Raw genomic sequence first — 23891 nt, forward strand, 5'->3', positions numbered from 1 at the left:
TCCCCAGGCCTCCTGAGTCTGAATCAGCATTAAAAGCTGCTTATTCCTGAGTCTTGAGAAGTTTTGGTGGGGGGCTCATAGCTCAGGTTAAGACTAGCAGGTCTAACCTAACTATAAAGTAGACTCTATTTTGAAATTTCATTGAATAAGTAAGAACATATGATAATATAAAAGCAAAATTAAGCAAGAGTGAAAAATGTTTAAACTGTGCTCAGAATAAAGCTGCAGTATTAAAGAAGAGGATGGCAAAAGATCTACATGGAAACCCAATGGGAATATTCCATTTGCTGTTCTGATGTACCATTCACTGTTCATTTTGCTCTGAGACCAGAGAGGCTGACCTCTGTGAGAGCAGAGGGATGAACAAGGCTGAGATTCCTCAAAGGCCCCCTCGTGCCTCAGTGAAAGTCACAGCTCTGTCCCGACAGCCCTCACCATCTCGGGGCTCTGGTAACCCCTCCTCCTCCTGCTCTTCAGGCTTGAGACTGGTCTCAACACTTTACTGTTTAACAGCCTCTGCATTCTGCACTATTCCCTTTTGTACCTGTCAAATAATCCCTCAGTGAATTCTGTAAGACCCAGTTGGAGTATATAACTTGTTTTCTGCCGAGACCTTGATTGATACATTTAGACAAAACTGTTGCTTCAAAGGAAGAAAGGAGAGTGGAGAACATTAACCAATTATAGGGGAGGGAACTTAAAATATAAGAATGGTCCAGAGGAAAGAGGAGAAGGCAATGGCACCCCACTCCAGTACTCTTGCCTGGAAAATCCCATGGACGGAGGAGCCTGGTAGACTCCAGTCCATGGGGTCGTGAAGAGTCGGAGACGACTGAGCGACTTCACTTTCACTTTTCACTTTTATGCATTGGAGAAGGACATGGCAACCCACTCCAGTGTTCTTGCCTGGAGAATCCCAGGGACAGGGGAGCCTGGTGGGCCGTCTATGGGGTTGCACAGTCGGACACGACTGACGCGACTTAGCAGCAGCAGCAGGGAAAGAGGTAGCACCGAATTAGTAACTAAGGGCCGTGTTCCATCACACAGATGTCGAACACAGGAAACAGACTCTGAATGTGTTGAATAGCAAGCTTAGCCGTCATCTGTTAAGAAATCCTAATTCTCAGAATGGGGTTTCCACTGCATTTCAATCCATAAGTGCATCCTAGGTATGTCTTGTATCCCTTTAGACGCTCATCTGGCCTGCATCCACAAACAGCCTCTGAAGATAAGTCATCTCTTGAAAGTGTCCCCTCTCCATTCCTTCTCCCTAAAGAAAAGCATTGACTGGATAAGCCCCCCTTTCCCCTGTAAGACCTATCCTCTCACAATCAACGTGTTCAAGTGCCCCATTCCTTTGTTTAGTATGACCCCTATTTTGCAGGAGCGTCCAGGATTAGATACGATCTAATTTCTTTCTGACTCCTTTACATCACAGACTGTCACACGCGTACATGCATTTGCCTATCTACAAAACCACATGCTATTCTCCCCGAGTGGAGTTTGGCCCACACCGCTCCAGAAGGCCCACCTCTACAAGGAGTCAGCAACCAGACTGGTCAGGTAAGAAGGCTTTCCTGCAGCTGCCCATCCATAACTGCCACTCGGGTGTCAAGCTTATTCCTACCGTATCCTCATTCTGTCCCTCTATCTAGAATCTTATCACCAGCAACAGGTTCTTAAGTCACCCAACATTCAAGGCCCTTAGCAGGCTCACCTTCTTTGTAAGTCTTCCCTGCAACTTTAAAACATAAAAATTCCTCCCTTATCAAAACTCTTTTTGATGCTTGCTTCTAAGTTTGAAACCAGGGGGTTTCTGTAAGCAAAGCACATGTGCAAACAGAAGTGGATACATGGGGCAAGGAGATTCAGGCATAACCTCTAGGTTCCTGGCTTAAGACCCCAGGTGGAAGGTGTTGTTGTTTACTCTTCTTTATTTTTATCTCTTGGGCCTCCTTTATTCCATAATCATTCTTCCCTCCCTCTCTCCTCCTTTTTTATGCCTTTTGATTTTTTACTAAAACCTGGTCATTTGTCCTAGAGCATGCTCCACTTTCTGGGATTGCTTTATGTTATGTCTTTTAACACCGTACTTTTTTTTGTCTTTTAAAAGTTTGTAGTGAGATACACATAGCATGAAATTTAACATCTTTAACTATTTTTAAGTTGGCATCTACAGGACATTAAAGTACACTCACATTGTTGTACGATCATTACCCCCACCATCCATCTCCAGAATTCTCATCTTCCTAAACTGAATCTCTGCACCAGTTAAACAGCAACCCTCTCTTCCCCATGGCCCCTTCCTCTCAACCTGTGGCAGTGACCACTCTACTTTCTGTCTGTGAATCTGATCACTCTAGGAATAAGTGGAATCATACAGTATCTGTCCTTTGTGACTGGCTTATTTCACGTAGCATAACGTCCTCAAGGGTTATCCCAGCTGTAGCATGTGTCAGCATTTCCTTCTTTTTAAGACATAATAATATTCCATTGTATGTGTATAACACATTTTACCTATTCATCTGCTGATGGGAAATTGGGTTCTTTCTACCTTTTGGTTATTGTGAATAGTGGGTAGTGCCAATTATTGGGTTGGGAAAAACAGAAGGAAGAGAGATGGCAGGTAAAGGGAGAAAAAGTAAACCTAGTTTGGAGCATGTTAACATTCTGTGCCTCTGAGATATAAAAATGCTCATATTTGATATATAAATACTATACATACAGCTTTTGAGTTCAGAAGAATGTCTGAACTGGAGGACTAGATTTAGCAGTTGTGGGCATTTAGGCAGCAATAAAATCAACAGAGTAAATGAGATCACCTATGGAGAAGCAGCAGAAGATCTAGGACTGAGTCTTGAAGGTACTGAGGGAGAGAAGGGTGAGGGCTTCCCAGGAGGCTCAGTGGTAGAGCATCCCCCTGCCAATGCAGGAGACACAGGTTCCATCCCTGAGTTGGGAAGATCCCCTGGAGCAGGAAATGGCAGCCCACTCCAGTATTCTTGCCTGGAAAATTCCATGGATAGAGGAGCCTGGCAGGCTACAGTCCATGGGGTCACAAAAAGAGTTGGACATGACTTAGCGACTAAACAATTACCACCTCCACAAAAGAATGATGAGCAAGAATAGGAGATAGAACAGGACAGAGAAAAATGAGAAGAAAGTCAACAAAATGTGGGGCTATTTGATTCTGCACAACATCTAGAATAGATAGAGGATGTCAGGCCTCATCAGTTTGGTAAAAATTAAAATTGAGAATAGACATAAGTGAAATTCTTTAAACTACAAATATTTACTTTTCAAATATAGTTTGCTACATTTAAAAGTATTTACTTGAAGCTCCCAGAAAATAGATAGCAAATCTAAGGAATTCATTTGTTCAGGAAATAGTAGAGGAATACAGATACTTACTAGGAAAGTGTGCAGAAATCACTGATGTTACATTTGTGACACATTGTTAGAAGATGTTTAAGACACACCTGATAAAACTCTCAAAGTAGTTTTAAAGGAGCTAAATTGTGTTTCACACACACACACACATGCACATACACTACCCCAGGGGACAGACGGCTTCACTGCATTGGATGTGAGAATGCTCTAGGATAGAATTTTTGAACTCCAGTGCTTAGCAGAATACTGTCTATAAAAATCACTGTTGAGGGCTTCCATAGTGGCTCAGTGGTAAGGAATCTGCCTGCCAGTGCAGGAGACATGGGTTTGATCCCTGATCCAGGAAGATTCCACATGCTCCAGAGCAACTAAGTCTGTGAGCCACAACTGTTGAGCCTGTGCTCTAGAGCCCAGGAACTGCAACTGCTGAGCCCACGTGCCACAGCTGCTGAAGCCTGCACACCCTAGAGCCTCTGCTCTGCAACAGGAGATGCCACCACAATGAGAAACCCATGCACCGCAGCAAAGACTAGCCTCTGTTCTCTGCAACTAGAGAAAAGCCAGTGCAGCAGCAAAGACCCAGCTCAGCCAAAAAAAGTATTTTTTTTTTTTAATCACTGTTGAGCACAAAACATGAGACCTCGGTTGAAGAAGGAAAGTGTTAGTCACTCAGTCGTGTCCTACTCTTTGTGACCCCATGGACTGTAGCCACCAGGCTCCTCTGTCCATGGGATTCTTTCTCCAGGCAAGAATACTGGAGTGGGTTGCATTTCCTTCTCCAGGGGATCTTCCCAACCCAGGAGACCTCGGTTAGATTTCAGGAAAAGCAACCTGTGACTGGAACTTGTTTAAAACTTTCAAAATTGTAGAATGCTAACTGAAATCAAGAGGCTATAGCATATCTTCCTCTAATATTGTTTAAAAAGCAGAAATGGGTTCTCATCTGTCTGGTACTATAAGGGCAGGCATGACTCAAGATAAAGAAGACAGACTTGAAGATCTCTCATGGGTCCTTCCTTTCCTAAGATTATATGATGCTCTCCAGTTTTACTGCTTTTGGTGGAAGAGCTTTCATCTTTCCAAACTACTGAAATAGATAGCCTGGCCAGGTTTTTCAAACTTACTGATTTTTCCACTTCCTTGAAAAGCTCAGTTGAAGGCATCTTTCATCTTTAATTCTACTTCTGAATATTTCCCTCTTATACTGTTTATTATCATTCACTTGTTACTTGCCCTTCCTTCTCCATCCTTTCTCTACCTTATTTATCTACCCATAAAACACACTAATATTTGAGTTTTTTTTCACTGAAGTCTATTGGTTTGAGAACTCAAAGTTGGTGGGTAAATTTAAACCATATATTGTCATATGTGAAAAATTAGTAATAAGAATTTTACTAGGTCGGAATTTTAATTTTTTTGGTCAAAGGCCATCACTGAACTTACAGAGGAAAGAAGATGTATAAAGAAAACTTTAAGTTATAAAGATCAAACAAGGACTAAGTTAGCATGATTTCCTAAGTGTAAAAATAGGTAACATTTCATGGTTAATTTATTAAAACCATAAGGCTGATTCATCAGTATACTCTATGGGCTGGAGTGTCTAACCTGACATTAACTCCGATTCTGAAATAGTCATATAGTAATAGAGGATCCAAAATTATGCATGTGTCACTGACAGGCAAACCTTCCTCTTCCCAGTGATGTTCCAGAGTAAATATTAGTTTTCATTATTTTGATTATCCTCCCAAAAGGTTTAGAATTAGTTCTAGATACAAAGCAGGAGGAAATAAATATGCACTAACCCCTACTATGCGCAAGGTTCTATGCTTTCAGTGTATATAGATTTTGACTTACTCTTTACAGTGACCCTAGTAGATAAGGACTTTTCAGTTCTGTGTTCTACATAAGTTCACAGACAGTAGATAAACTCCTCCAGGTCCTACTTTAGTAAATCGCAGAACTAGAATCTGGTTCAATATGCCAACAAATTTGGAAAACTCAGCAGTGGTCACAGGACTGGAAAAGGTCAGTTTTCATTCCAATCCCAAAGAAAGGCAAGGCCAAATAATATTCAAACTACCACACAATTGTACTCATCTTACAGGCTAGCAAAAAACATGCTCAAAATTCTCCAAGCAAGGCTTCAACAGTATGTAAACTGAGAACTTCCAGATGTTCAAGCTGGATTTAGAAAAGGCAGAGGAACCAGAGATCAAACTGCTAACATCCGTTGGAAAATTAAGAAAAAGAGAATTCCAGAAAAACATCTACTTCTGCCTTATTGACTACACCAAAGCCTTTAACTGTGTGGATCACAATAAACTGTGGAAAATTCTTCAAGAGATAGCAATACCAGACCACCTTACCTGCCTCCTGAGAAATCTGTATGTGGGTCAAGAAGAAACAGTTAGAACCAGACATGGAACTGGTTCCAAACTGGGAAAGGAGTATGTCAAGGCTGTATATTGTCACCCTGCTTATTTAACTTACATGCAGAGTACATCATGCGAAATGCCGGGCTGGATGAAGCACAAGCTGGAATCAAGATTGCCAGGAGAAATATCAATAACCTCAGATATGCAGATGACACCACCCTTACAGCAGAAAGCAAAGAGGAACTGAAGAGCCTCCTGATGAAAGTGAAAGAGAAGAGTGAAAAAGCTGGCTTAAAACTCAACATTCAAAAAATGAAAATCATGGCATCTGGTCCCATCACTTCATGGCAAATAGATGGGGAAGCAATGGAATCAGTGACAGACTTTATTCTATTAGGCTCCAAAATCACTGCAGATGGTGACTGCAGCCATGAAATTAAGATGCTTGCTCCTTGGAAGAAAAGCTATGACAAACCTAGATTGCATATTAAAAAGCAGAGACATTACTTTGCCAATCAAGTTCTGTCTAGTCAAAGCTATGGTCTTTTCCAGTAGTCATGTATGGATATGACAGTTGGACTATAAAGAAAGCTGAGCACCGAAGAATTGATGCTTTTGAACTGTGGTCTTGGAGAAAACTTTTGAGAGAGGCTTGGACTGCAAGGAGATCAAACCAGTCCATCCTAAAGGAAATCAGTCCTGAATATTCCTTGGAAGGACTGACGCTGAAGCTGAAGCTCCAACACTTTGGCCACCTGATGCAAAGAACTGACTCATTGGAAAAGACCCTGATGCTGGGAAAGATTGAAGGCAGAAGGAGAAGGGGACAACAGAGGATGAGATAGTTGGATGGCATCATCAACTCTATGGACATGAATTTGAGCAAGCTCTGGGAGTTGGTGACGGACAGGGAAGCCTGGCGTGCTGCAGTCCATAGGGTCACAAAGTTTTCAACACAACTGAGCTACTGAACTGAACTGAGAATCTGGACTCAAAACTGTCAGAACACAAGCCCTGAGCAGGTGTACCACTGTCCACTTTAGAGAAAAGGAAATGTGAAAGGTCCCCTGATGCCAGCTTGCTTCGAGTATGGGCTCAACAGACCAGGAAATAAGCCAGCATCTTGCCTTTAATTATGAAGTAGACATAATTTAGAAAAAGATTGCTGTGAAAGCCTGGCTGAGTTTGAGAGAGGGAAGATCGATCAAGCAAAGTGGAATTCTGTGTAACCCTCCTATAGCACTTGAAAAGACCAGCTTCTATAAAAGCTAGCCTTTTAGAAACAGGGGCGTACTGTATTTCAGGCAAAGGTTCTTTAACAAGAAGACTAGGTTAGTGGGGAGACTGTTTGTTCATTCGTTCTCATTGGCAGCCACTTGATATGAATTAGTTCCCTGAATTCTCACAACCACCCTGGCATTATGACTTTATACTGGAGAGATTGTGTCTCAGAGAAATTAGGTATTTCTTGGTCAGTGTCATGAAGTATTGGAGCTAAGGTGTGGATCTAGGGCTAAGCGCGAAGACCAGGCTTGCTCCATTATAATACCATGGAGAGAAGGCATGCTGAAGACTGTTGTGGCAGTGCCTCTCCGCCTTCAGAGTGCATATAGACCACCTGGGATCTTGTTGAAGCACATGTCTAGTTCATCCAGTGTGGGATGGAGCCTTGGAATCTGCATTTCTGAGAGGCTCCCAGGTGATGCTGATGCTGCTGGTCTGCAGCCACTCTTAAGGCTAGAAATGATGACAATGTATTTACGAAGCGACTCCTACAAGTATATTCCCAACCCAGGCATGCTTCGGCCAGATGGCTTCAGCGAAACTTTGCTTTCTAGAATATCCAGTTAGTGCTCTAAGTCAACAGTCCCCAACCTTTTTGGTACCAGGGACTGGTTTCATGCAAGAAACCAGTGGACAGAGTGTGGGCTGGAGGAGTGGTTCAGGCAGTACCAGGACCGATGGGGAGTGGCAGGGGAAGCTTCACTCCCTCACCTCCTGCGGTGCAGCCCAGTTCCTAACAGGCCGTGCATCGGTACTGGGGGTTGGGGACCCCCTGCTCTAAGTGAGAGGATGGCGATTGTCTCTGCTGTAGATGCTAAGATAGAGAGTGGGAACACAGAAAAGATGGGGTTGAGGGATTAAGTGTTCCCCATGTGTATCACCCTTGGCTTCCCAGGTGGCTCAGAGGATAAAGCGTCTGCCTGCAATGCAGGAGACCCGGGTTCGATCCCTGGGTTGGGAAGATCCCCTGGAGAAGGAAATGGCAACCCACTCCATTATTCTTGCCTGGAGAATCCCATGGACAGAGGAGACTGGCGGGCTACAGTCCACGAGGTCGCAAAGAGTCTGACACGACTGAGCAACTTCACACACACACACACACACACACACACACACACACACACACACACACGTGTATCACCCTGGGCCCTCACTTCAGTTCTGCAAGCATCTGGCCAACTGCTCAGCAAAGCAAGGACTCCAGAGCAGCTGTGAGCAGTTCCATTTGTAAGGCAGAATTTCCCTATGTCTCCTGAGATCCTGGAGGCTGCAGCAGTTCTCCAATGAGCAGGATCCCATGTGACAGGCCCACATCCATAGAAGGGGGTAGAGGGGCTGGCCACTTGGAAGTGTTTGTTACAAAGTTGTTTTGCGACTGTTTACTGTGGTTCTCTGCTCTGCTTTGCATTTCACTTCTTCCTCCCTGCCCCACCCCATTCCCTCTCTCCCACCCTTATAGGAGCCCAATGACAAGGGACCCTCCTCCATGTCTATGCATCAGGCATCAAGGCGGCTTTCACAAATGTTCTCTGTTTTAGTGGAAACCAACTTCACAGCACATTGCTTTGGACACCACTGCAGTCACTTAGGTGCCTACCTAGTCTGTGATAATTGCTTCATTTCAGCAGCAAAAAAAAAAAAAAAAAAAACAACCTTATTACCATGTTTTTGCAGCTCACAGAGGCTTTTGTGTAGAGAATCTTTCACATCAAAGGAAGAGGGACTCTGTTGATGACATACATACCAGCTGTTTCCAGAACTGCTGGCCCCTCCCTGCCATGCCTCCTCTGTGGGCCAGCTGCGGCCCTGCTCACCGGGAGTGAGTTCCTCGAGGACACTGGGCATCCACCTGTGTCTGGCAGGGGTGGGTGCCACCTGGCAACAATCAGCCTGGGAACCCAGACTCAAAGGCAGATGCGGGTAATGAGGTCCAATGGGGGAAATGGCTTCAAACTGCTCTTGATCAATATTGCCACAACGAGTAGATTTTGCTCCCTCCCAAACAGGCAGCTCTGCTTTCTCTTCACCTCACATCACTAATGCCCCTGGGTCTGAGATGTAGCTGGGAAAAGGGGGGTGGAGGAGAAACGCATGAGGTGCAGACATCCCCCTATTCTAATAAGATAGCTGTTACCTTTTATCTCTACATTTCATGCAGCTTAGACAGTCCCGGGGCAGCCCAGAATCCTTTCCTCGTTTCCCCTTTTCAAGTCAGTCTGTTATCATGCCCAGTGCGCTTCTCATTAATTTTTTTTTCCTACATCATCTCCTGCTCCTCCCTCTGCTATGACCTCTCTCCCCCGTGACTGGTTGTGAAGGTTCTCTTTCATTTCTCTTTCTGAGGCAGTCTTTGTAGAGCTAACTTTAACTAGCCGACCAATTCTTTCCCAAGCCTCTACAAAGCATCGCATGAAAAGGGACAGGCAAGCATAAGACAGAGACGACCCACGTGAAGCCTCCAGCCCTCTCCTATCTCCATCCTTCTCTGCAAACATTCAGCCTTTTCCCAGAGATGGCCTGGAAACTGCCTCTTTATCACAAGGAGTTCAGCTTCCAAGTGGCACCGGGCAGCCAGTTCGCCATAGGAGACACTAAGTCATAACCACTGCACTTGCTCCAAATCAGGCCATCAGCACCTAAGGCTGTTTCTAGTTTCCACGTGGCAGAAAAGAGATCATTTTCTCTCCAGACTAAAAGGGATCATATATAATATTAGAGGGCTTCCCAAGTGGCACTAGTGGTAAAGAACCTGCCTGCCAATGCAGGGGATGTAAGAGACACAGGTTCAATCCCTGGGCCGGGAAGATCCCCTGGAGAAGGGCATGACAACCCACTCCAGTTTCCTTGCCTGCAGAATCCCATGGACAGAGGAGCCTGGCGGGGTACAGTTCATAGGGTCTCAAAGAGTTGGACACGACTGAAGCGATGGAGCACACAGCACACATATATTATGACACTCGAGGTTCAGTGATTAAAGTCTTAAAACACCTTGGAGCCAGGATGAGCTGAGTGACAAGTCCCACTACTGTCCCTGTTCTGGAATTGATTGTTTCTCATGGGAAGCATACCAGACCATTCCAGCTGGAAAGCCATTTTCCACTGTCACCCTTTAGACCTTGGGTTTGTTCTTGTCCACCCCGTCCTCTACTGCCATCTTGTTCCCTCTGAATGTGCCAGTTCTGGAGCTGGACTTGAGTGGCTTTTTGTCTTTTCTCTCCCCCCACTTCCCATGCATCTCCCTGGCTTCAACTCCTTTGTTCTCACTCACATGTGTTCAACCACCACCCTGGTTCCAGAAGCTAATCTCTGCCCTGATACCATTTTTCAGGCCCTCCCAACCTTGCCACTCTCTCTCAATTCCGGCTACAGGATTCATCTGTATTTCATTAATGCCCTGCATTAACTGAGTATGTAGACAAGCCCCACCTAATCTCCATAATTATTCAGTAGGTGGAAAGGGAGTGGGGAGTTTCCCAAAGAAACCTAAGAGAGTGAGTTCCAATTTAAAAACACATAACTCTCTGCATAGCAGGGAATAAACTTGATTGATGGTAAATTTGATATAATAAACTGGAGATAGTAAAATTGGCCATATAAAAAAGTGTTGTAAGTATGTAGATAAACCCTTAGGGGAACAGCCCCAAAGGATCGATGCAAAGAAATGATGGCTGGGAGGCGACAAGACACCCCCTATCTGAATTAAATATCATTCAAAGCAAACGTGTTACTTGACAGAACACAAAAGGAGTACAGCTTAGGGATTAAGTATGTTTGCTTTGGAGCCAGACCACCTAGGTTGGTTCATTACTTTCCAATTACTAGCTGGGCGAGTGTGGCAAGTTACTTAATTTTTTTGAGCTCAGTTTCCTTATATATCACATAAGGACAATAATACCCATCATAAGGTGGATGAACTTCTTAAAAGAATACTGCAAAGTGCTTGTTTAGCATTGTGCCTAATGCATAATAATTCCATAATTGATATTTGTTTCAAACCCTTTGTTCTTATTATCAGATCAGACTCTTGAGCCATGTGGACAGTGGCTCTTACATGACATGAATGGCTCACACATACCTTTTATTTTTTAGTTGAACTCTTTATTTTGAGATAACTGTGGCATGACATGCTGTTGGGAGAAATGGTAGAGATGGCACATGTCCTTTACTCAGCTTTCCCCAATGGTAGCATTTTGCAGAACATTTTACAGTATCAGAGTATGGCAGTCAGGGTATCGACAGTGATATAAACAAAGCACTGATCTCATTCAAATCTGCTGTCTTACACTCATGTGTGCATATGTGTGTGCATGTGTGTGTGTGTATCCTATGCAGTTTGGTTGCACGTGTAGTGTCAGGCATCCACCACCACAATCCAGATGTGCAGCAATACTCCAATTTAAAAAAAAAGATGCACAGAAGTTTCGTTACCACATACATGTTTTATGGCCTGTAGCTTTATTTGCTTCTTTTTAAATTAATTTTTATTGCAGTGTAGTTGCTGTACCACGTGGTCTTAGTTGCTACCGTACAGCAGAATGAATCGGCCATACATATACATACATTCCTCCATTTGGACTTCCATCCCACTCAGGTTCCCACAGTGCATTAGGTAGAGTTCCCTGTGCGATATATATTTTTTTAAATCAGGATTTTAAACAGCCTAATTTGGGTGGCCACAGTCGAAATGCTCATTTCTGCCTTTCTTCTGGTTCCTAGTACATTTTATCAGTGATGCTCACGGATTTTTCCTGAGCCAGCTGTTTATCCTCCAGTGCACGCGGTTCAAGCGCAGCAGTGGAGCACTTGGCCATCAAAGATTCAGAGCCCATGAAAAGAGGAGGGATGGAGGAGGGGGAGAAAGGGTAGGAGGAGGAAGAGGAAGAGAGGGCGGAATAAGAGTGAGGGCAGGGAAGAGAGAGGAGCAGGCATGGCAGCCCCTTCCCTGCCCAGGTCAGGAGAAGCACCCCCATCTCCCCAGTCTTGATGTCAACCCCTCATTTCACCCACAGGGAGTATCTGGTGATCAGTCAGTTCTGATTTGCTGACTTGCTCTAGTCCAGAGTCTAAAGGGAGCCTGTTCTGACTCATACTGAGGTCTGAATATAAACATAAGACCAGGAGGATTATGAATTTAGCCCCCCCCAATCCAGACCCAATTTTGGTGAAAATGAAATGGAAAGATATACATATAGGGGAACACATGTGCAATTATGCTTTTGTGAGATTGAAGTGCAGGTTCAAACAGTTTTTTATAACTACAAAAATACTTGGCAAGTACCTAAAAATAGAAAAAGCAAAATAATAATCATCCCTAATCCTATCACCATAGATAACTACCATTAGCATTTCTAGAGTGTAATGTTCCCTCAGGTATTTTCTATGCAAATATATCTATATGTGCAACATTGAATTTTATAAAACTTGTATTGTACTACATAGCAATGTGTATCCTGGATTTTCCCTTGTTCAGTTTCTAAGTCATGTCCGACTATTTGCGACCCCAGGGACTGCAGTAAGCCAGGCTTCCCTGTCCTTCACTATCTCCCAGAGTTTCCTCAAAATCATGTCCACTGAGTCAATCATGCCATCCAACCATCTCATCCTCTGTCACCCACTTCTCCTGCCCTCAAACCTTCCCAGCATCAGGGTCTTTTTCAATAAGTCAGCTCTTCAAATCAGATGATCAAGGTATTGGAGCTTCAGCGTCAGCATCAGTCCTTCCAATATTCAAGGTTGATTTCCTTTAGGACTGTCTGGTTTGATCTCCTTGTGGTCCAAGGGACTCAAGAGTCTTCTTCAAATTGAATATTATGAAAAGGATTTTCCCTGGAATGTCTTTCGGGTTTCCTCCATGTTTTGAATATGCTAAATACTATGTAAGATGAATTTAGAGAGGCATAGTTTATTCAGTTAGTCCCCTGATATTGCTTAGATATTTTATCCACTTCTGTTTCTCAGGGCACCTGCATCAATGTTGCTTTCATTATTTATGTTCAGTTGTCTTTTAGTCTTGTTTTTGAATTATGATTTTTTTAAAAAAGCAAAAAACTAAGAATTTTTGTATTGTCAGTGTGGTTTTCCACTCAGTGACATACCCACATATCCAAGTTGATCTAATCATGGTTGCTGTGAGATTCCAATAAGTAGAGGACCTTGAAATGTGTAGAATTCTTTCGGCCCACATTTCAGCCAATGTAATGTTTCTATAACACTAATTCTTTCCTAGAACTCTGAAAACACAAGGTAAAATCTTCAACTTTCAGGAAGGGGATTAAAAAAAAATGTGCTTGTTTCTATTTGGCTATATGATTTGGTTAAGAAAACATGGGGGGAAATGTTTTTCCATTTGTTTCTATGCCAGTTCTGCCCTCTAGCTGCCCAAAACAAAGCAGTCGCATAAAACTGCATGAGATCCTTTCCCATATAAACTATACCACTACTACTAGGTCCCAGGGACGCTAATGTGGGTAGGACATTATAATTCTGAGACAGTGTTCATGGAAGTCTTCTGGAGGCAAGGTGAAAGATCCAGTGACCTTCCAAAGTACCTCGACACCCAGAATTCCTAGGAATTCATGAAACCCAAATGTAGGACTATCAAGTCCTCACTCTGTCTAAGCTGACTTTCCTCCTACCTGGGACTCTGCAGCCATCACCAGGCAATGACGAATCAGGGACAGGCAGATCATGATGTGAGTACCTCTTCCACCTCACAGCCATTTACAGAAAGAAGCCCTCTTCCCATAGATGAAATCTGAGACTTTATTAGTAAGACTAAATATCATCTTCATGTATCATGCTTGACATTATTACATTAAAACTGTGCTCAGATGCTTTACTGAATTTTATGTGTAGATGAAAGCTGTATCTTATGCTTCTTTTCTCAAAATCAAAATAGTTTTCTTATAGAAACAGCTAAGAGTTTATAGTTAAGTTGTGGCATAAAAGCTTGCCTCTCACAAGCTCACAAACTTACTTCTCTTCATAAAAAATGTCTTTTCTCAACTGTGATTTCCTCTGAAGCCAAACCCTCCTCTCTCTTTTCATTCACTGCCAAATCTCTTAAAGCACTCTGCATTCTGCACTCCATTTTCTCAGCTAACATTTCTTCCTATAGTGTTGCCTGTCTCCACCATTCTACTCACCTGACTGGTAGCTCCTGACTGTCTAATCTAGGGGGTTCTTATCAGCCTTCGCCCTTCATGGTTTTCCACCAGACTCAGCTATTTGATCACATTCTCAATCAGAAAACACTCCCCTGACTTCTTTGACTCTCCGTTCTACTTTTAGCCCTAACTTCCCTTCCCAGTTCTCAAGCTTTTGAATTTCCTCCTCATGAGAAGCAAGCCTTCCTCGGACTCTGAGTCCCATCCTTATTGGTCTCCATGCCTTCCCCAGGAAACCCAGGGCCCCTGCTCTGTGTGTATTTGTTACTACCCTTATCCTAACAACTCCCACACCCTTCAGTGCAGCCCTTCTCTCCCAAACTGAGCTCTGCTCCCCAGCTGTCCCTTTGAGTATGCACATGAATTTCCCAGCTGCACCTCAGATTTCAACTTTTTCAAAAGCAAAGCTATTGTCTTTCACTTCTCAGCTGCTCCCCACCCTCCACTTGGAAGCAACTCCTCCTTTGCAGTTCTGAGCCTTGGTGAACAGCAGGCTGGTTATTTTTAAACATACAGAGGACGTTTTTGACCCTCACCCTCACATTTACGCAGTGAGCAAGTTCTCTGGAGCTTTCCCCAGACCTCCCATTCACAGTTCTTGTCCTTTCTCATACCACTCTCAGCTTCAGTCTCATAGGCGTTCACTTGAACTTAGCTTCCACCTTGCATCTCTTTCCTGAAATCCTTTCCATCTGCCTTTTCATCATGCCCAGAAACAAATTCTTAAATTTGTTTTAAGAGTTTAAACGATTGGTAGAACCCCGTTCACCAGCTATCTACTGAGGATCTGCTGTGTGCCAGGCCCCGGTTAGCCCTCGGGATATATGAGAGAACAAAGATGACAAAAAGCCTCCCCTGGTGGAGCCCGTGTCCTGTGGGAGCTCACAGAGGATAAGCAATAAGCATCCAGCATGGATTTCCTCCTCAAACAGCTTCACTGGCTACTCGTTTCTGCCTACCCCACCACCACCATAAAAATAAAATCCAAACTTTGAGGCATGATGATGTTCAAGATTCTCCAAAGCCGAGTGCCTGATTTCCAGGCGTCTCACACTGCACCTCTCGTCACTGCACCATTCACCATTTCCCAGGCACACGCGCCATAGCCCTCCTCCCAGCCTTTGCCCAGGCTGTTTCCTCAGCCTGGCTTGCCCTTCTCCTCCATACCTACAAAATAGCCATCATCCTTTGAGATTCTATATAATGTTACTTTCTCTGTAAAGCTTTTCTGTTCTGGAAGCCCCAGGCATCCATCAAAGTGAATCCCTTCTTTTCTGCATGTTTACAGCATGTTTATCCTGTCAATCATTTTACACTTACAGAATGTGTTATATGTGAAGCATGGTACTAGATATAGGTCCCACTTTCTCTCTATGTATATATATTTATGTATGTATACACACAAATATATATATATATACACATATACAGCAACTACTTCATTTTCTGTATTGTATTTATTTATAATGTCCCACCCACCATCCCATAAACACAGTAAATTGTAAGATTCTTCTGAATAGGACTTGTCCTTTTCTGTATTTATTTCCCCATCACACTGTGTTAAACATAGCTGTTAGATGAATGGATAAAAGACCAAATATATATTAGTAATAATACTGAATGTGATAATGACAGTCTGATTATTTAGTGAATCTAGGTAATAAAATAGTTTTTGTATAAAAGTGCAATCAGTTGAGGCGATTTTCTTCTTTAAGGATGACGGGTGTTATTTTTCAATTATCACCAATTAATATGCATGGCATGTTCACAGGATGTCTGGTGCTGATCCTAGGGGGGGCTCTATGGACTATTACTGAGGTGAGCCTCGCTCTCCAGTGCTCTGAGAGAAGTAATTTGTCTTGATATTCTTGGTGTCAGTATGCAAATTAGTATATCCCTAGGAGCATAAAGAAACCAGCTAGTTAAAGTAAAGACCACTAGGTGGTTCAGAACAGGTACATCTTTCTTTAAAAAAGTCATTACGCAGAGTCAAACTAATGGTGGGATGTCTCAGGGAGAAAGTATTCTAATCCCCAAACAAAAGGGTTTTCAAACAGTTCCCTACAAGCTGTCTATAAAAGCAGTCCTGACCATCCTCTGAGCCTCTCATGGTACTTGCTTTGCTAGTATTATCTTTCCACATAAGGTTAGAAATGCATTTCCCCCTTAAGTGTGTAAGTGAGCCCCATAAAGGACTGGGAGAGCCTGTCAGTCTACAGCCTTTTATGCACCTGTTTATTTATTTTTGGCTGCGCAGGGTGTTCATGCTGCCATGGGCTTTCTCTAGTCACAGCGAGGGGGGCTACTCTGTAGCTGTGGGGCACAGGCTTCTCACTGTGGTGGCTTCTCTTGTTGTGGAGCTCTAGGCATATGGACTTCAGTAGCTGTGGCTCCTGGGCTTAGTTGTTCCAAGGCATGTGGGTTCTTCCTAGACCAGGGATTGAACTCATGTCCCTGCGTTGACAGGCGGATTCTTAACCACTGGACGAGCTGCGAAGTCCTAGTCCACAGATTTTAAATCAACCCAAAGAAGTAATGCTGCAGCCAGAAGCTCACGGGCTGATGGGCAGAAGCTCTGGAGAGGGCAGAACCTAATGAGAGACAGGTTGCGGGGGGGCGGATCTCAAAGACATGTCAAGAAACAAAATCATAATTTGCTTTATTTCCTGCTGTAAAGATATTTTTCCCACAGGAATTCCCTTCTTCTCACATTCTCCACCTGGAAAATTCCTGTTCATGTCTTCTTTGTCAGTTCTTGAATGTTATTATCACTGGGAAAACTTCCCAACCCCTATGAGTTAGCTACACCCTCCTCTGTGCTTGTGCAATGCCCAGCACGTAAATGCCAAATGGCACAGATTCCCTGGGGTGGTAGCCTCATCAATGTCAAAGGCTATTTCTTATTCACCCCAGTATTCTAGAACCTATCCAGTGCATTCATGTTTAAGGTCAAGGAATAAAAATGGCATTCACTACTGAATACACAGATTCCTACATACCTCTCTGTGAATATGTTTAATATTAATAATGCAGGAAACCAAAGTTCTCCTATTCCATTTTCTGGTTCAGCAACACTAGATCCAGAGTGGGTTGTCACAGCTTTGCAGGCTGCAAGTGGGTTGCCATGGAAACAAGGTTCTGGTTGGAGGCTCTGGCTAAAGAGCCCTTCTCAACTCAGACAAAGCTGCAGAAATGCAAAGGGTATTTCAGTTCCCCGCCTTCTCTTTTCCCAAACCTTCCGCTCATTTGAGCAACTTGAATGCCGAAGCCAGTTGAGTTCTGGGAGCCAGTTCTCCCAGAACTCCATATACTCCTGGAATGGCCTTGCCCACACAGCACAATACGGAGTTAGCTCTGGACACTTTTTAATGCCTTCTGTGCTTCTCTTACTTTTCCTTCTGCCTTTTGTGGTTATTCTTGCTCTGCCTTCCATTTCGTCTCATTCTCAGTATCACAAAGAACAACCCCAAGTATGCCCACTAACAGTCTTCTTGTTGTCTATCAGAAGCCACCCCCCTCAGTCCTAAAATAGCAGGGAAAGCAACGGGGCAGGCCGGGCCATGGAGAGCTGTTGGAAGAACCCTTTCTCTGGTTCAGAAGCCAGGTGCCACGATCCACGGTCAAAAACTCACCAAGTCTTCCAGGAAACAGGCTCCTCCTCCTCCTCCTTTTCTGTGAGGCACCAGAAAGCAGCCATGTTTTGCTAATGTGTGTTTGCTCCCTGCTGCACCAAAAGCAGCAGCAGCATGGCCTCAGAGCTGGAACAGGGAGCGGCAGTTTAAAGCTGCGGTCTCTGGTCTCATGCTGGAAAGTCTCCTCGAAGTATGTTTCTGTGATTCCTTGATATTTAATTGAAGTATTAAAATGCTGAGCTGCAACATCGATACTCAACTTAATACATCCTCAACTACCCTGGTGAAAGTTAAACACTGGGAAATTTTACATAAAGACAGCATGGAAACCAGGCATTGAGAAGCCTGTTGGTACCCAGAGCCCCACTGCTTCTGAAGTCACATAACCCACCGTCTTTCTCCGAAGGGCTTTCTCCTCCCCTTAGGCATCGCAAAGGGGTTTTCTTGATCTGGATTCACACAAAGCTGGAAATCCAAGGCCAAAACCCTGACAGAAACGTATTTCCACAATCAAATTAAAAAGGCTTTCCTAAGGCTAGTTCCCAGGAGTTATTTAATTCTCTCAGCGTCTAGGTTTCTTTTTCCTTTTCTTAAATAAGCTTATGCTTTTGATGCAATATTCATGACACCCAGACACAGGAGGGTCCTCCACTGCAGAAAGACAGCACTTTCTTCTCCAATGAGTTTCACCCTTCCTATCTCCCTCACACAGGCTCTGCCTCTCAGTTTTTCTAAGTTGGTGTCTGCCTCTAGCTTGCCTCTTAGCTGCAGGAGTTTGATGGAGAAGCCCGTCCATTAGAAAAGTCTAGCCATTAGGAAGAGGGCTTCCGCCTGCCCAAACGATCTGGTCCTGCTGCACTGGGTGAAGACAGATCCTTGGCACAGGCTCCTGCCTCCGGGTGGGGATCCTTAGCCAGGACCCTCCTCTCTCTTCTGAATCGAGCTCAGCAGATCTAATTCCAGTCTGTCCTCAGATCGCAGTTTTGTTTGTCTTTGGTTTAGTTTGTGATTGTCACTGCTGCTGCTATCATCTTCACATCAGGAGCAGCCATGCCAGAGTCAAGACATCAGTGTTGACCTTTACGCACCATGTAAACCACCTGTGAGCTTTATGAGGATAAAAGGCTTCCAGTTTCAATCAAATGACTTGGAGATAGGGCCACCAGCCATCCTCATAATCCTGCAGCGGTGGAGGGAGTTCTGGGTGGCTTATAGGAAGGACACCGGGTAAAAGCTTGAGATCTGTGCTCCTAAACAAGGCCAGCAACCTTGAAGAGGTGATACCCACCCTGCTTGCTCAGCAGGGAAATGGAAGGATGAGCCCAGGTGAACTTTAAGTCAGGAAAAGGACATTTGTGGAGAAACAGGGCCCTTGAAATCAGAAGGACCTGGGTGTACAGCAGGCTGGCCATGTGATGGTGGGCAGGATACTGTCCCCTCTGGGCCTCAAGGTTCTCATCCTCTCACTCTGTCACTTTCTCAGGTTTGGGGTGAAAATACAGGGAGATAGCCTTTCCGTACTCGTAGCAGAAAAGAAATGATCTCTGAAAGTCAGCACTTCCGCCTCCGTCTCCCCTTCCTCCAGCTCCTCCAAAGCCTCTATTAGCTCTCACATCCGAGAGGCCTTGACACCAGGTGAAAAGACAGGCTATGGCGAATGTTCTGCACATCCCTTTGAAAAGTCTGGGTTTCGTGGTGAGGACCCAGCTGTAACCCAGGAGGGAGGTTAAACGTGTTGAATTTGAAGCCGGGGCAGGACGGGAATCATTCCCAGAATGGCTCAGGGATGCTGTCAACAGGGCTGAAGCAGAGGCAGGCACACGAGAGGACCTCTCGACCCACTTAGCACAGAGCCGGCAGTTTGATTTCTTGGTTCAAGCAGAGGCATAAATGCTGAGGGAGAGAAGTATTGCTGCTACCTGGAGCACTTTGGGGTTGTGGGGTTAAAAAAGAGATCGATGGGCACCCTACTGTTACCTGCCAAGTCCTATTCTCCTTGAGCCCAAGTGGTTTTTAAATGAGTTGTAAGAGATATGAAGGGATAGTGGGGGTAAGCCCTGTGTGACTGAGGGGCTGAGAGAATGTGGACAGCAGAAGGCTTGGAGCAGGAGGAGATGGGGACCGGAACTGATGGTAGCCAAGTCTTGCCTATTCAAGTGGCATCAGAGCCCGATGCCACTTAAAGCAAAATGCAGAGAGTGGAGCTGTCTTTGCTTCCTGTCAACTCGATTAGTCATAATATCTGGAAATGCCAGAGTGGAGCAGCGGCAGCTCAGAAGTACTTGACAGGTGCTAGAATGTGGCAGCAAGGCCAGGCCTCAACTTGCAAGGTCAAGGGTGCTAGAGAGAAGATGTTTATGGAGTTGAGTGGGGACACTCCCATCTCTCTCTGCCCTCTCCCACTCCTCCCTGCTCCCAACCCCATATGCCACTCAGATGCCTGCTGGGCAGGCGTGACCACACCCCTCATCCTGGTGAGGTGACCACTCATGGCACCCCTTGAGTTCTGTTTTGCATTTGGCCACCCCACACTCCTTACTTCACAGGACCCAGTGTTCTGTCCAGACGTTACCTAACTCATCAGATTCACTGCATTCCCGCAAGAGAGGTGATGGGAATGATCCTCCTTATTTCAAAGAACTGAAGGCAAAAAGGCCCCAGATCCAAGGTCTTCTCAAGCTACTTGCAGTAAATTATGGAAAAGGCTGAGAGAGAAGATCCCTTGAGATAGAAAGCGAGAATCAAAATACTTAACTGCACCGCCTCATCTGGACCCCTCCCCCTTCTTCCAGCTATGGACGACCCTGGCTGAAGCACTCCCTGGAGCGTGAGCCCCCAGCTTCAAGGTCAGGACACCTTTCAGCATCGCAGGGAACACCCAGTGTGGTAGGCTCAGCCTCACTTAGTTTAAAACCACACGTAACCCCATTCAGCTGGACTTGACCACAGGGTCAGTTACCATTCTTCTGCACGGTTTCATAGAGAGGGGTCGAGGAAACCAGTATGTGCTGAATAGAAAGCATTGTGAGTGGTCCTGAGCAAACCCTCACTGTACACGATATGGCTTCAATAGTCGGTGGGAGATATGGAAGGTCAATACAAACTTGCACCAAAATTTCCAATGCATTCTTTTAAAGCAAAGAAGAAAAACTGACCAAACAATAATCATTATTGGACTTCCATTTCCACTAATGATAATTAATATCCAACAACTGCCCAACACTTTTCGAGTTCTTAGATGTGGGGAGTAGATATAGGGACATCTACTCCTCATCAGAACCATGGAGAGGAAGTAAGGTAAGTACTATTTTTTCCCTTTTTACAGATGAAATAGGCAACAGAGGCTCTAAAATGCACAACCTAAGCCAGCATCCCAAAGATGGCAATCGTAGATCATGGAAGGTAGACCTTCACCTCCCTACCCTTCCCCCAACCCAGTGGCATCCGGTGGCCCATGGGCTCCTTCTTCACTTGTGCTAGGAGTTCAGGGTTCTCTTCAGTAGCCTTTCTCCAGACAGCAGCTATTCATTCCAAGCTGCAGCTTACCTGCCCTGGCTCTGAGCTGATTACATCTTGGCCACAGGTGCAGAGAGCAGCTGGCATGGCCAAGCCACTGGGAGGCCTCAGGATCCACTTGTAAGCTAATCCCAGGCAGGAAACCAAATCCAGTGGCTGATCAGTGAGGAGACGGGAAGTAAGGGAATTAAGCCCCAGAGTTGCGAGACTGTTTTCATCTTGCCTAGGAAGAGACAGGTCCATTGTGTAAAAGGTTTGATTTACTGGCATTTAATTTTGTTCTCTCTGATAGAGATGTTTTCAAGGAAGCCTTCCAGCTGCACATGTGATTATCTTAGGGCTTTGGGAGCTGCCTCCCACTGTGGGCTTAACTCTTCCTTCCAAGTATACCACAGTCCTCCTTCTAAGAAGCGCACGGCACAGTTGAGCATTTTTTTTCTGCCAGATGAGCACATGAGTTTAAAGCAGGTAGCCAGAATCCTGGGTAGGAGATTCAACCTACCAGCGGGGCCCCAAAAAACTTTCCTCACTTGCCCTGAATTTATATGTTTTTATCTCACTCCATCCTCACTTGAAGCGTCTGGAAGATAATAGTAAAAGTGGGGCTGACAGACGTCCAGTAGCATGTTCCAGGCCAAACTGCTCAGGCCATTCTTGCTCCAGTCTTCCCTTTGCCTATTACAGATGGATCCACTCCCTTCACATTTACACCAAAAATTAAAAAGATGATGGCTCTTGAGACCCCATCATCATGTGGTGAGGGTGTGAGGGGAAGCTCGATGTTGCTTTGGCGAAACTCAGTAGTATCATCTCAGATTTGAGCTTGGAAGGAATTTATTAATAGTAACGAAGGGTTTCTGTATCTGATGTATTTTGCCTGAAGCATCTGGCTAACAGCAACCACAGAAGCTACTGCCCAGAGGAACAAGAGGACAAAGGTAAAGAAGGCAGATTCCTTTTCTGAAATCGGGTAGGAGAAGAAATTCCTTTTATTATCAGTTAAAAGGTCTTTAGGATTCCCCAGTATGTTTTGATAGAGGAGGAGGGGGAGTTGGGGGGATAGTTAACACCATAAAAGGGGGCAGTAACTTTTATTGCTCTCGGTGAAATTAAGGACTGCCTTCATTATCAAAAAGCAATAAGGAAGCATTTTCACCTGGAGCTACAGCGCTGCCCGCAGTCCTGAGTCTGTCTGGATGGCAGCGCACACATGCTCTTCTCACCTGCCAACCTGCCACCCCCTACACATGCTCATCAAGCATCCACTGACTGCCTGGCATCCTGCAGCATGCAGGGGCAACCTGAGAGGACCAGGTGACCTCACTGCTGCTCTCAAAAGGGCTTAAAATCCAGTTAGAGCAACGTGATTTATGTACAAACAAAGTGATTAGCAGCCAATTCAGGAGAGCATAAAGCTTGAGTATTTATGATTACGATAATAAATGTCAAATGATTTAAAGCAGCAAAAGGCTGTGAGGAACGAAGTGGTCAGAGAAGGTTTTATGGAAGAATGGGAATTGGCCTAAGCCTTGCAGTGCATGGATTTGGATAAACAGAGAGAGGAGACAATCCAAGTATAGAGATTAACGCAAGCAAAGGACTAGAGTTCAGAATGAGTGTGAGGAAACTAATGTACTCTATTGTATTTGTGTTTCAAATGACTATGCAAAGATCAAGTGAATTGATGGCCCATTTAATTCCCCCCTGGTTTGTAGAGGAGAATTAAATGCTAAAAGACTGAGTGTTGACAAAGGCAGAGTAATCCTTAAAGTGAACATTGTCCTTCTCTCAGAAGGCAGGATGCTTTTCTAGACCTAGAGACCACATGCAAAAGCACCCTCCACCTTCCCCAAGGGAAAAGGTCCCTGAAATTACCATGGATATTAGTGATAAAAATAGATAATGTAAAACGCTCAGACCAATGATCCATCCAGACCAGGATTCAGTCACTGAAAATGACACCAAGGAAGGACATTACTGTCTTCTGTGATCTCAATCTCAAAAGGTTAGGACTTGTACCCTAGGCTGTCTTAATTTCCTCCTAGTAGCCGATTATGGCGCCATAAAATATAAACTTACCTAAATTATTCTCCAACCAATTTGTATTTTCTGACAGCATCACCTCCGAGGATAATACATTCTATGTGTTTACTGCCCACTATATTAAGTCATAATAATACCCCCTTTCACTTCTCCCAAATTAAGTCTCTCCTTCAAGCTTCAAGGGATGCCCCTCATTTCTGATATTCCAAGACGTTGTGAGCAAATCCATATTCACATAATTAGAATTTCTCTTGGCTTTCACCTTTCTAAATGGAAGAGTGTTGAGCTTATCCTTACATTAAATATTTCTTCTATTTGTTGATTCTTGTGGATCTCTTCTGGTGCTTTCCTGACAGCATTTCTTGCTGGCTGCAGTTCTTCTTCTTCATCATCATCATCATCCTATCAGATTCTCCTTATTAACTTCATCTGATTCCCTTAGCCTTACCTGCCTCGGAGACCCTCAGCTGCTTGCTCCACCCCAG

General features: G+C 44.4%; 1 protein-coding gene and 1 non-coding gene across 3 annotated transcripts in view; one reads left to right on the plus strand and one right to left on the minus strand.

Moving 5' to 3' along the window:
• Window positions 1-23891, minus strand: part of ASTN1 (astrotactin 1) — a 356098-nt gene that overhangs the window by 289456 nt on the left and 42751 nt on the right. The gene's annotated exons all lie outside the window — the stretch shown is intronic.
• On the plus strand, window positions 7939-8010 carry TRNAC-GCA (transfer RNA cysteine (anticodon GCA)). The gene has a single exon. It is a non-coding gene; the product is annotated as a tRNA-Cys (tRNA).

This window comes from Capricornis sumatraensis, chromosome 14 (assembly GCF_032405125.1).
Source record: "Capricornis sumatraensis isolate serow.1 chromosome 14, serow.2, whole genome shotgun sequence".
Classification (NCBI taxonomy): domain Eukaryota; kingdom Metazoa; phylum Chordata; class Mammalia; order Artiodactyla; family Bovidae; genus Capricornis; species Capricornis sumatraensis.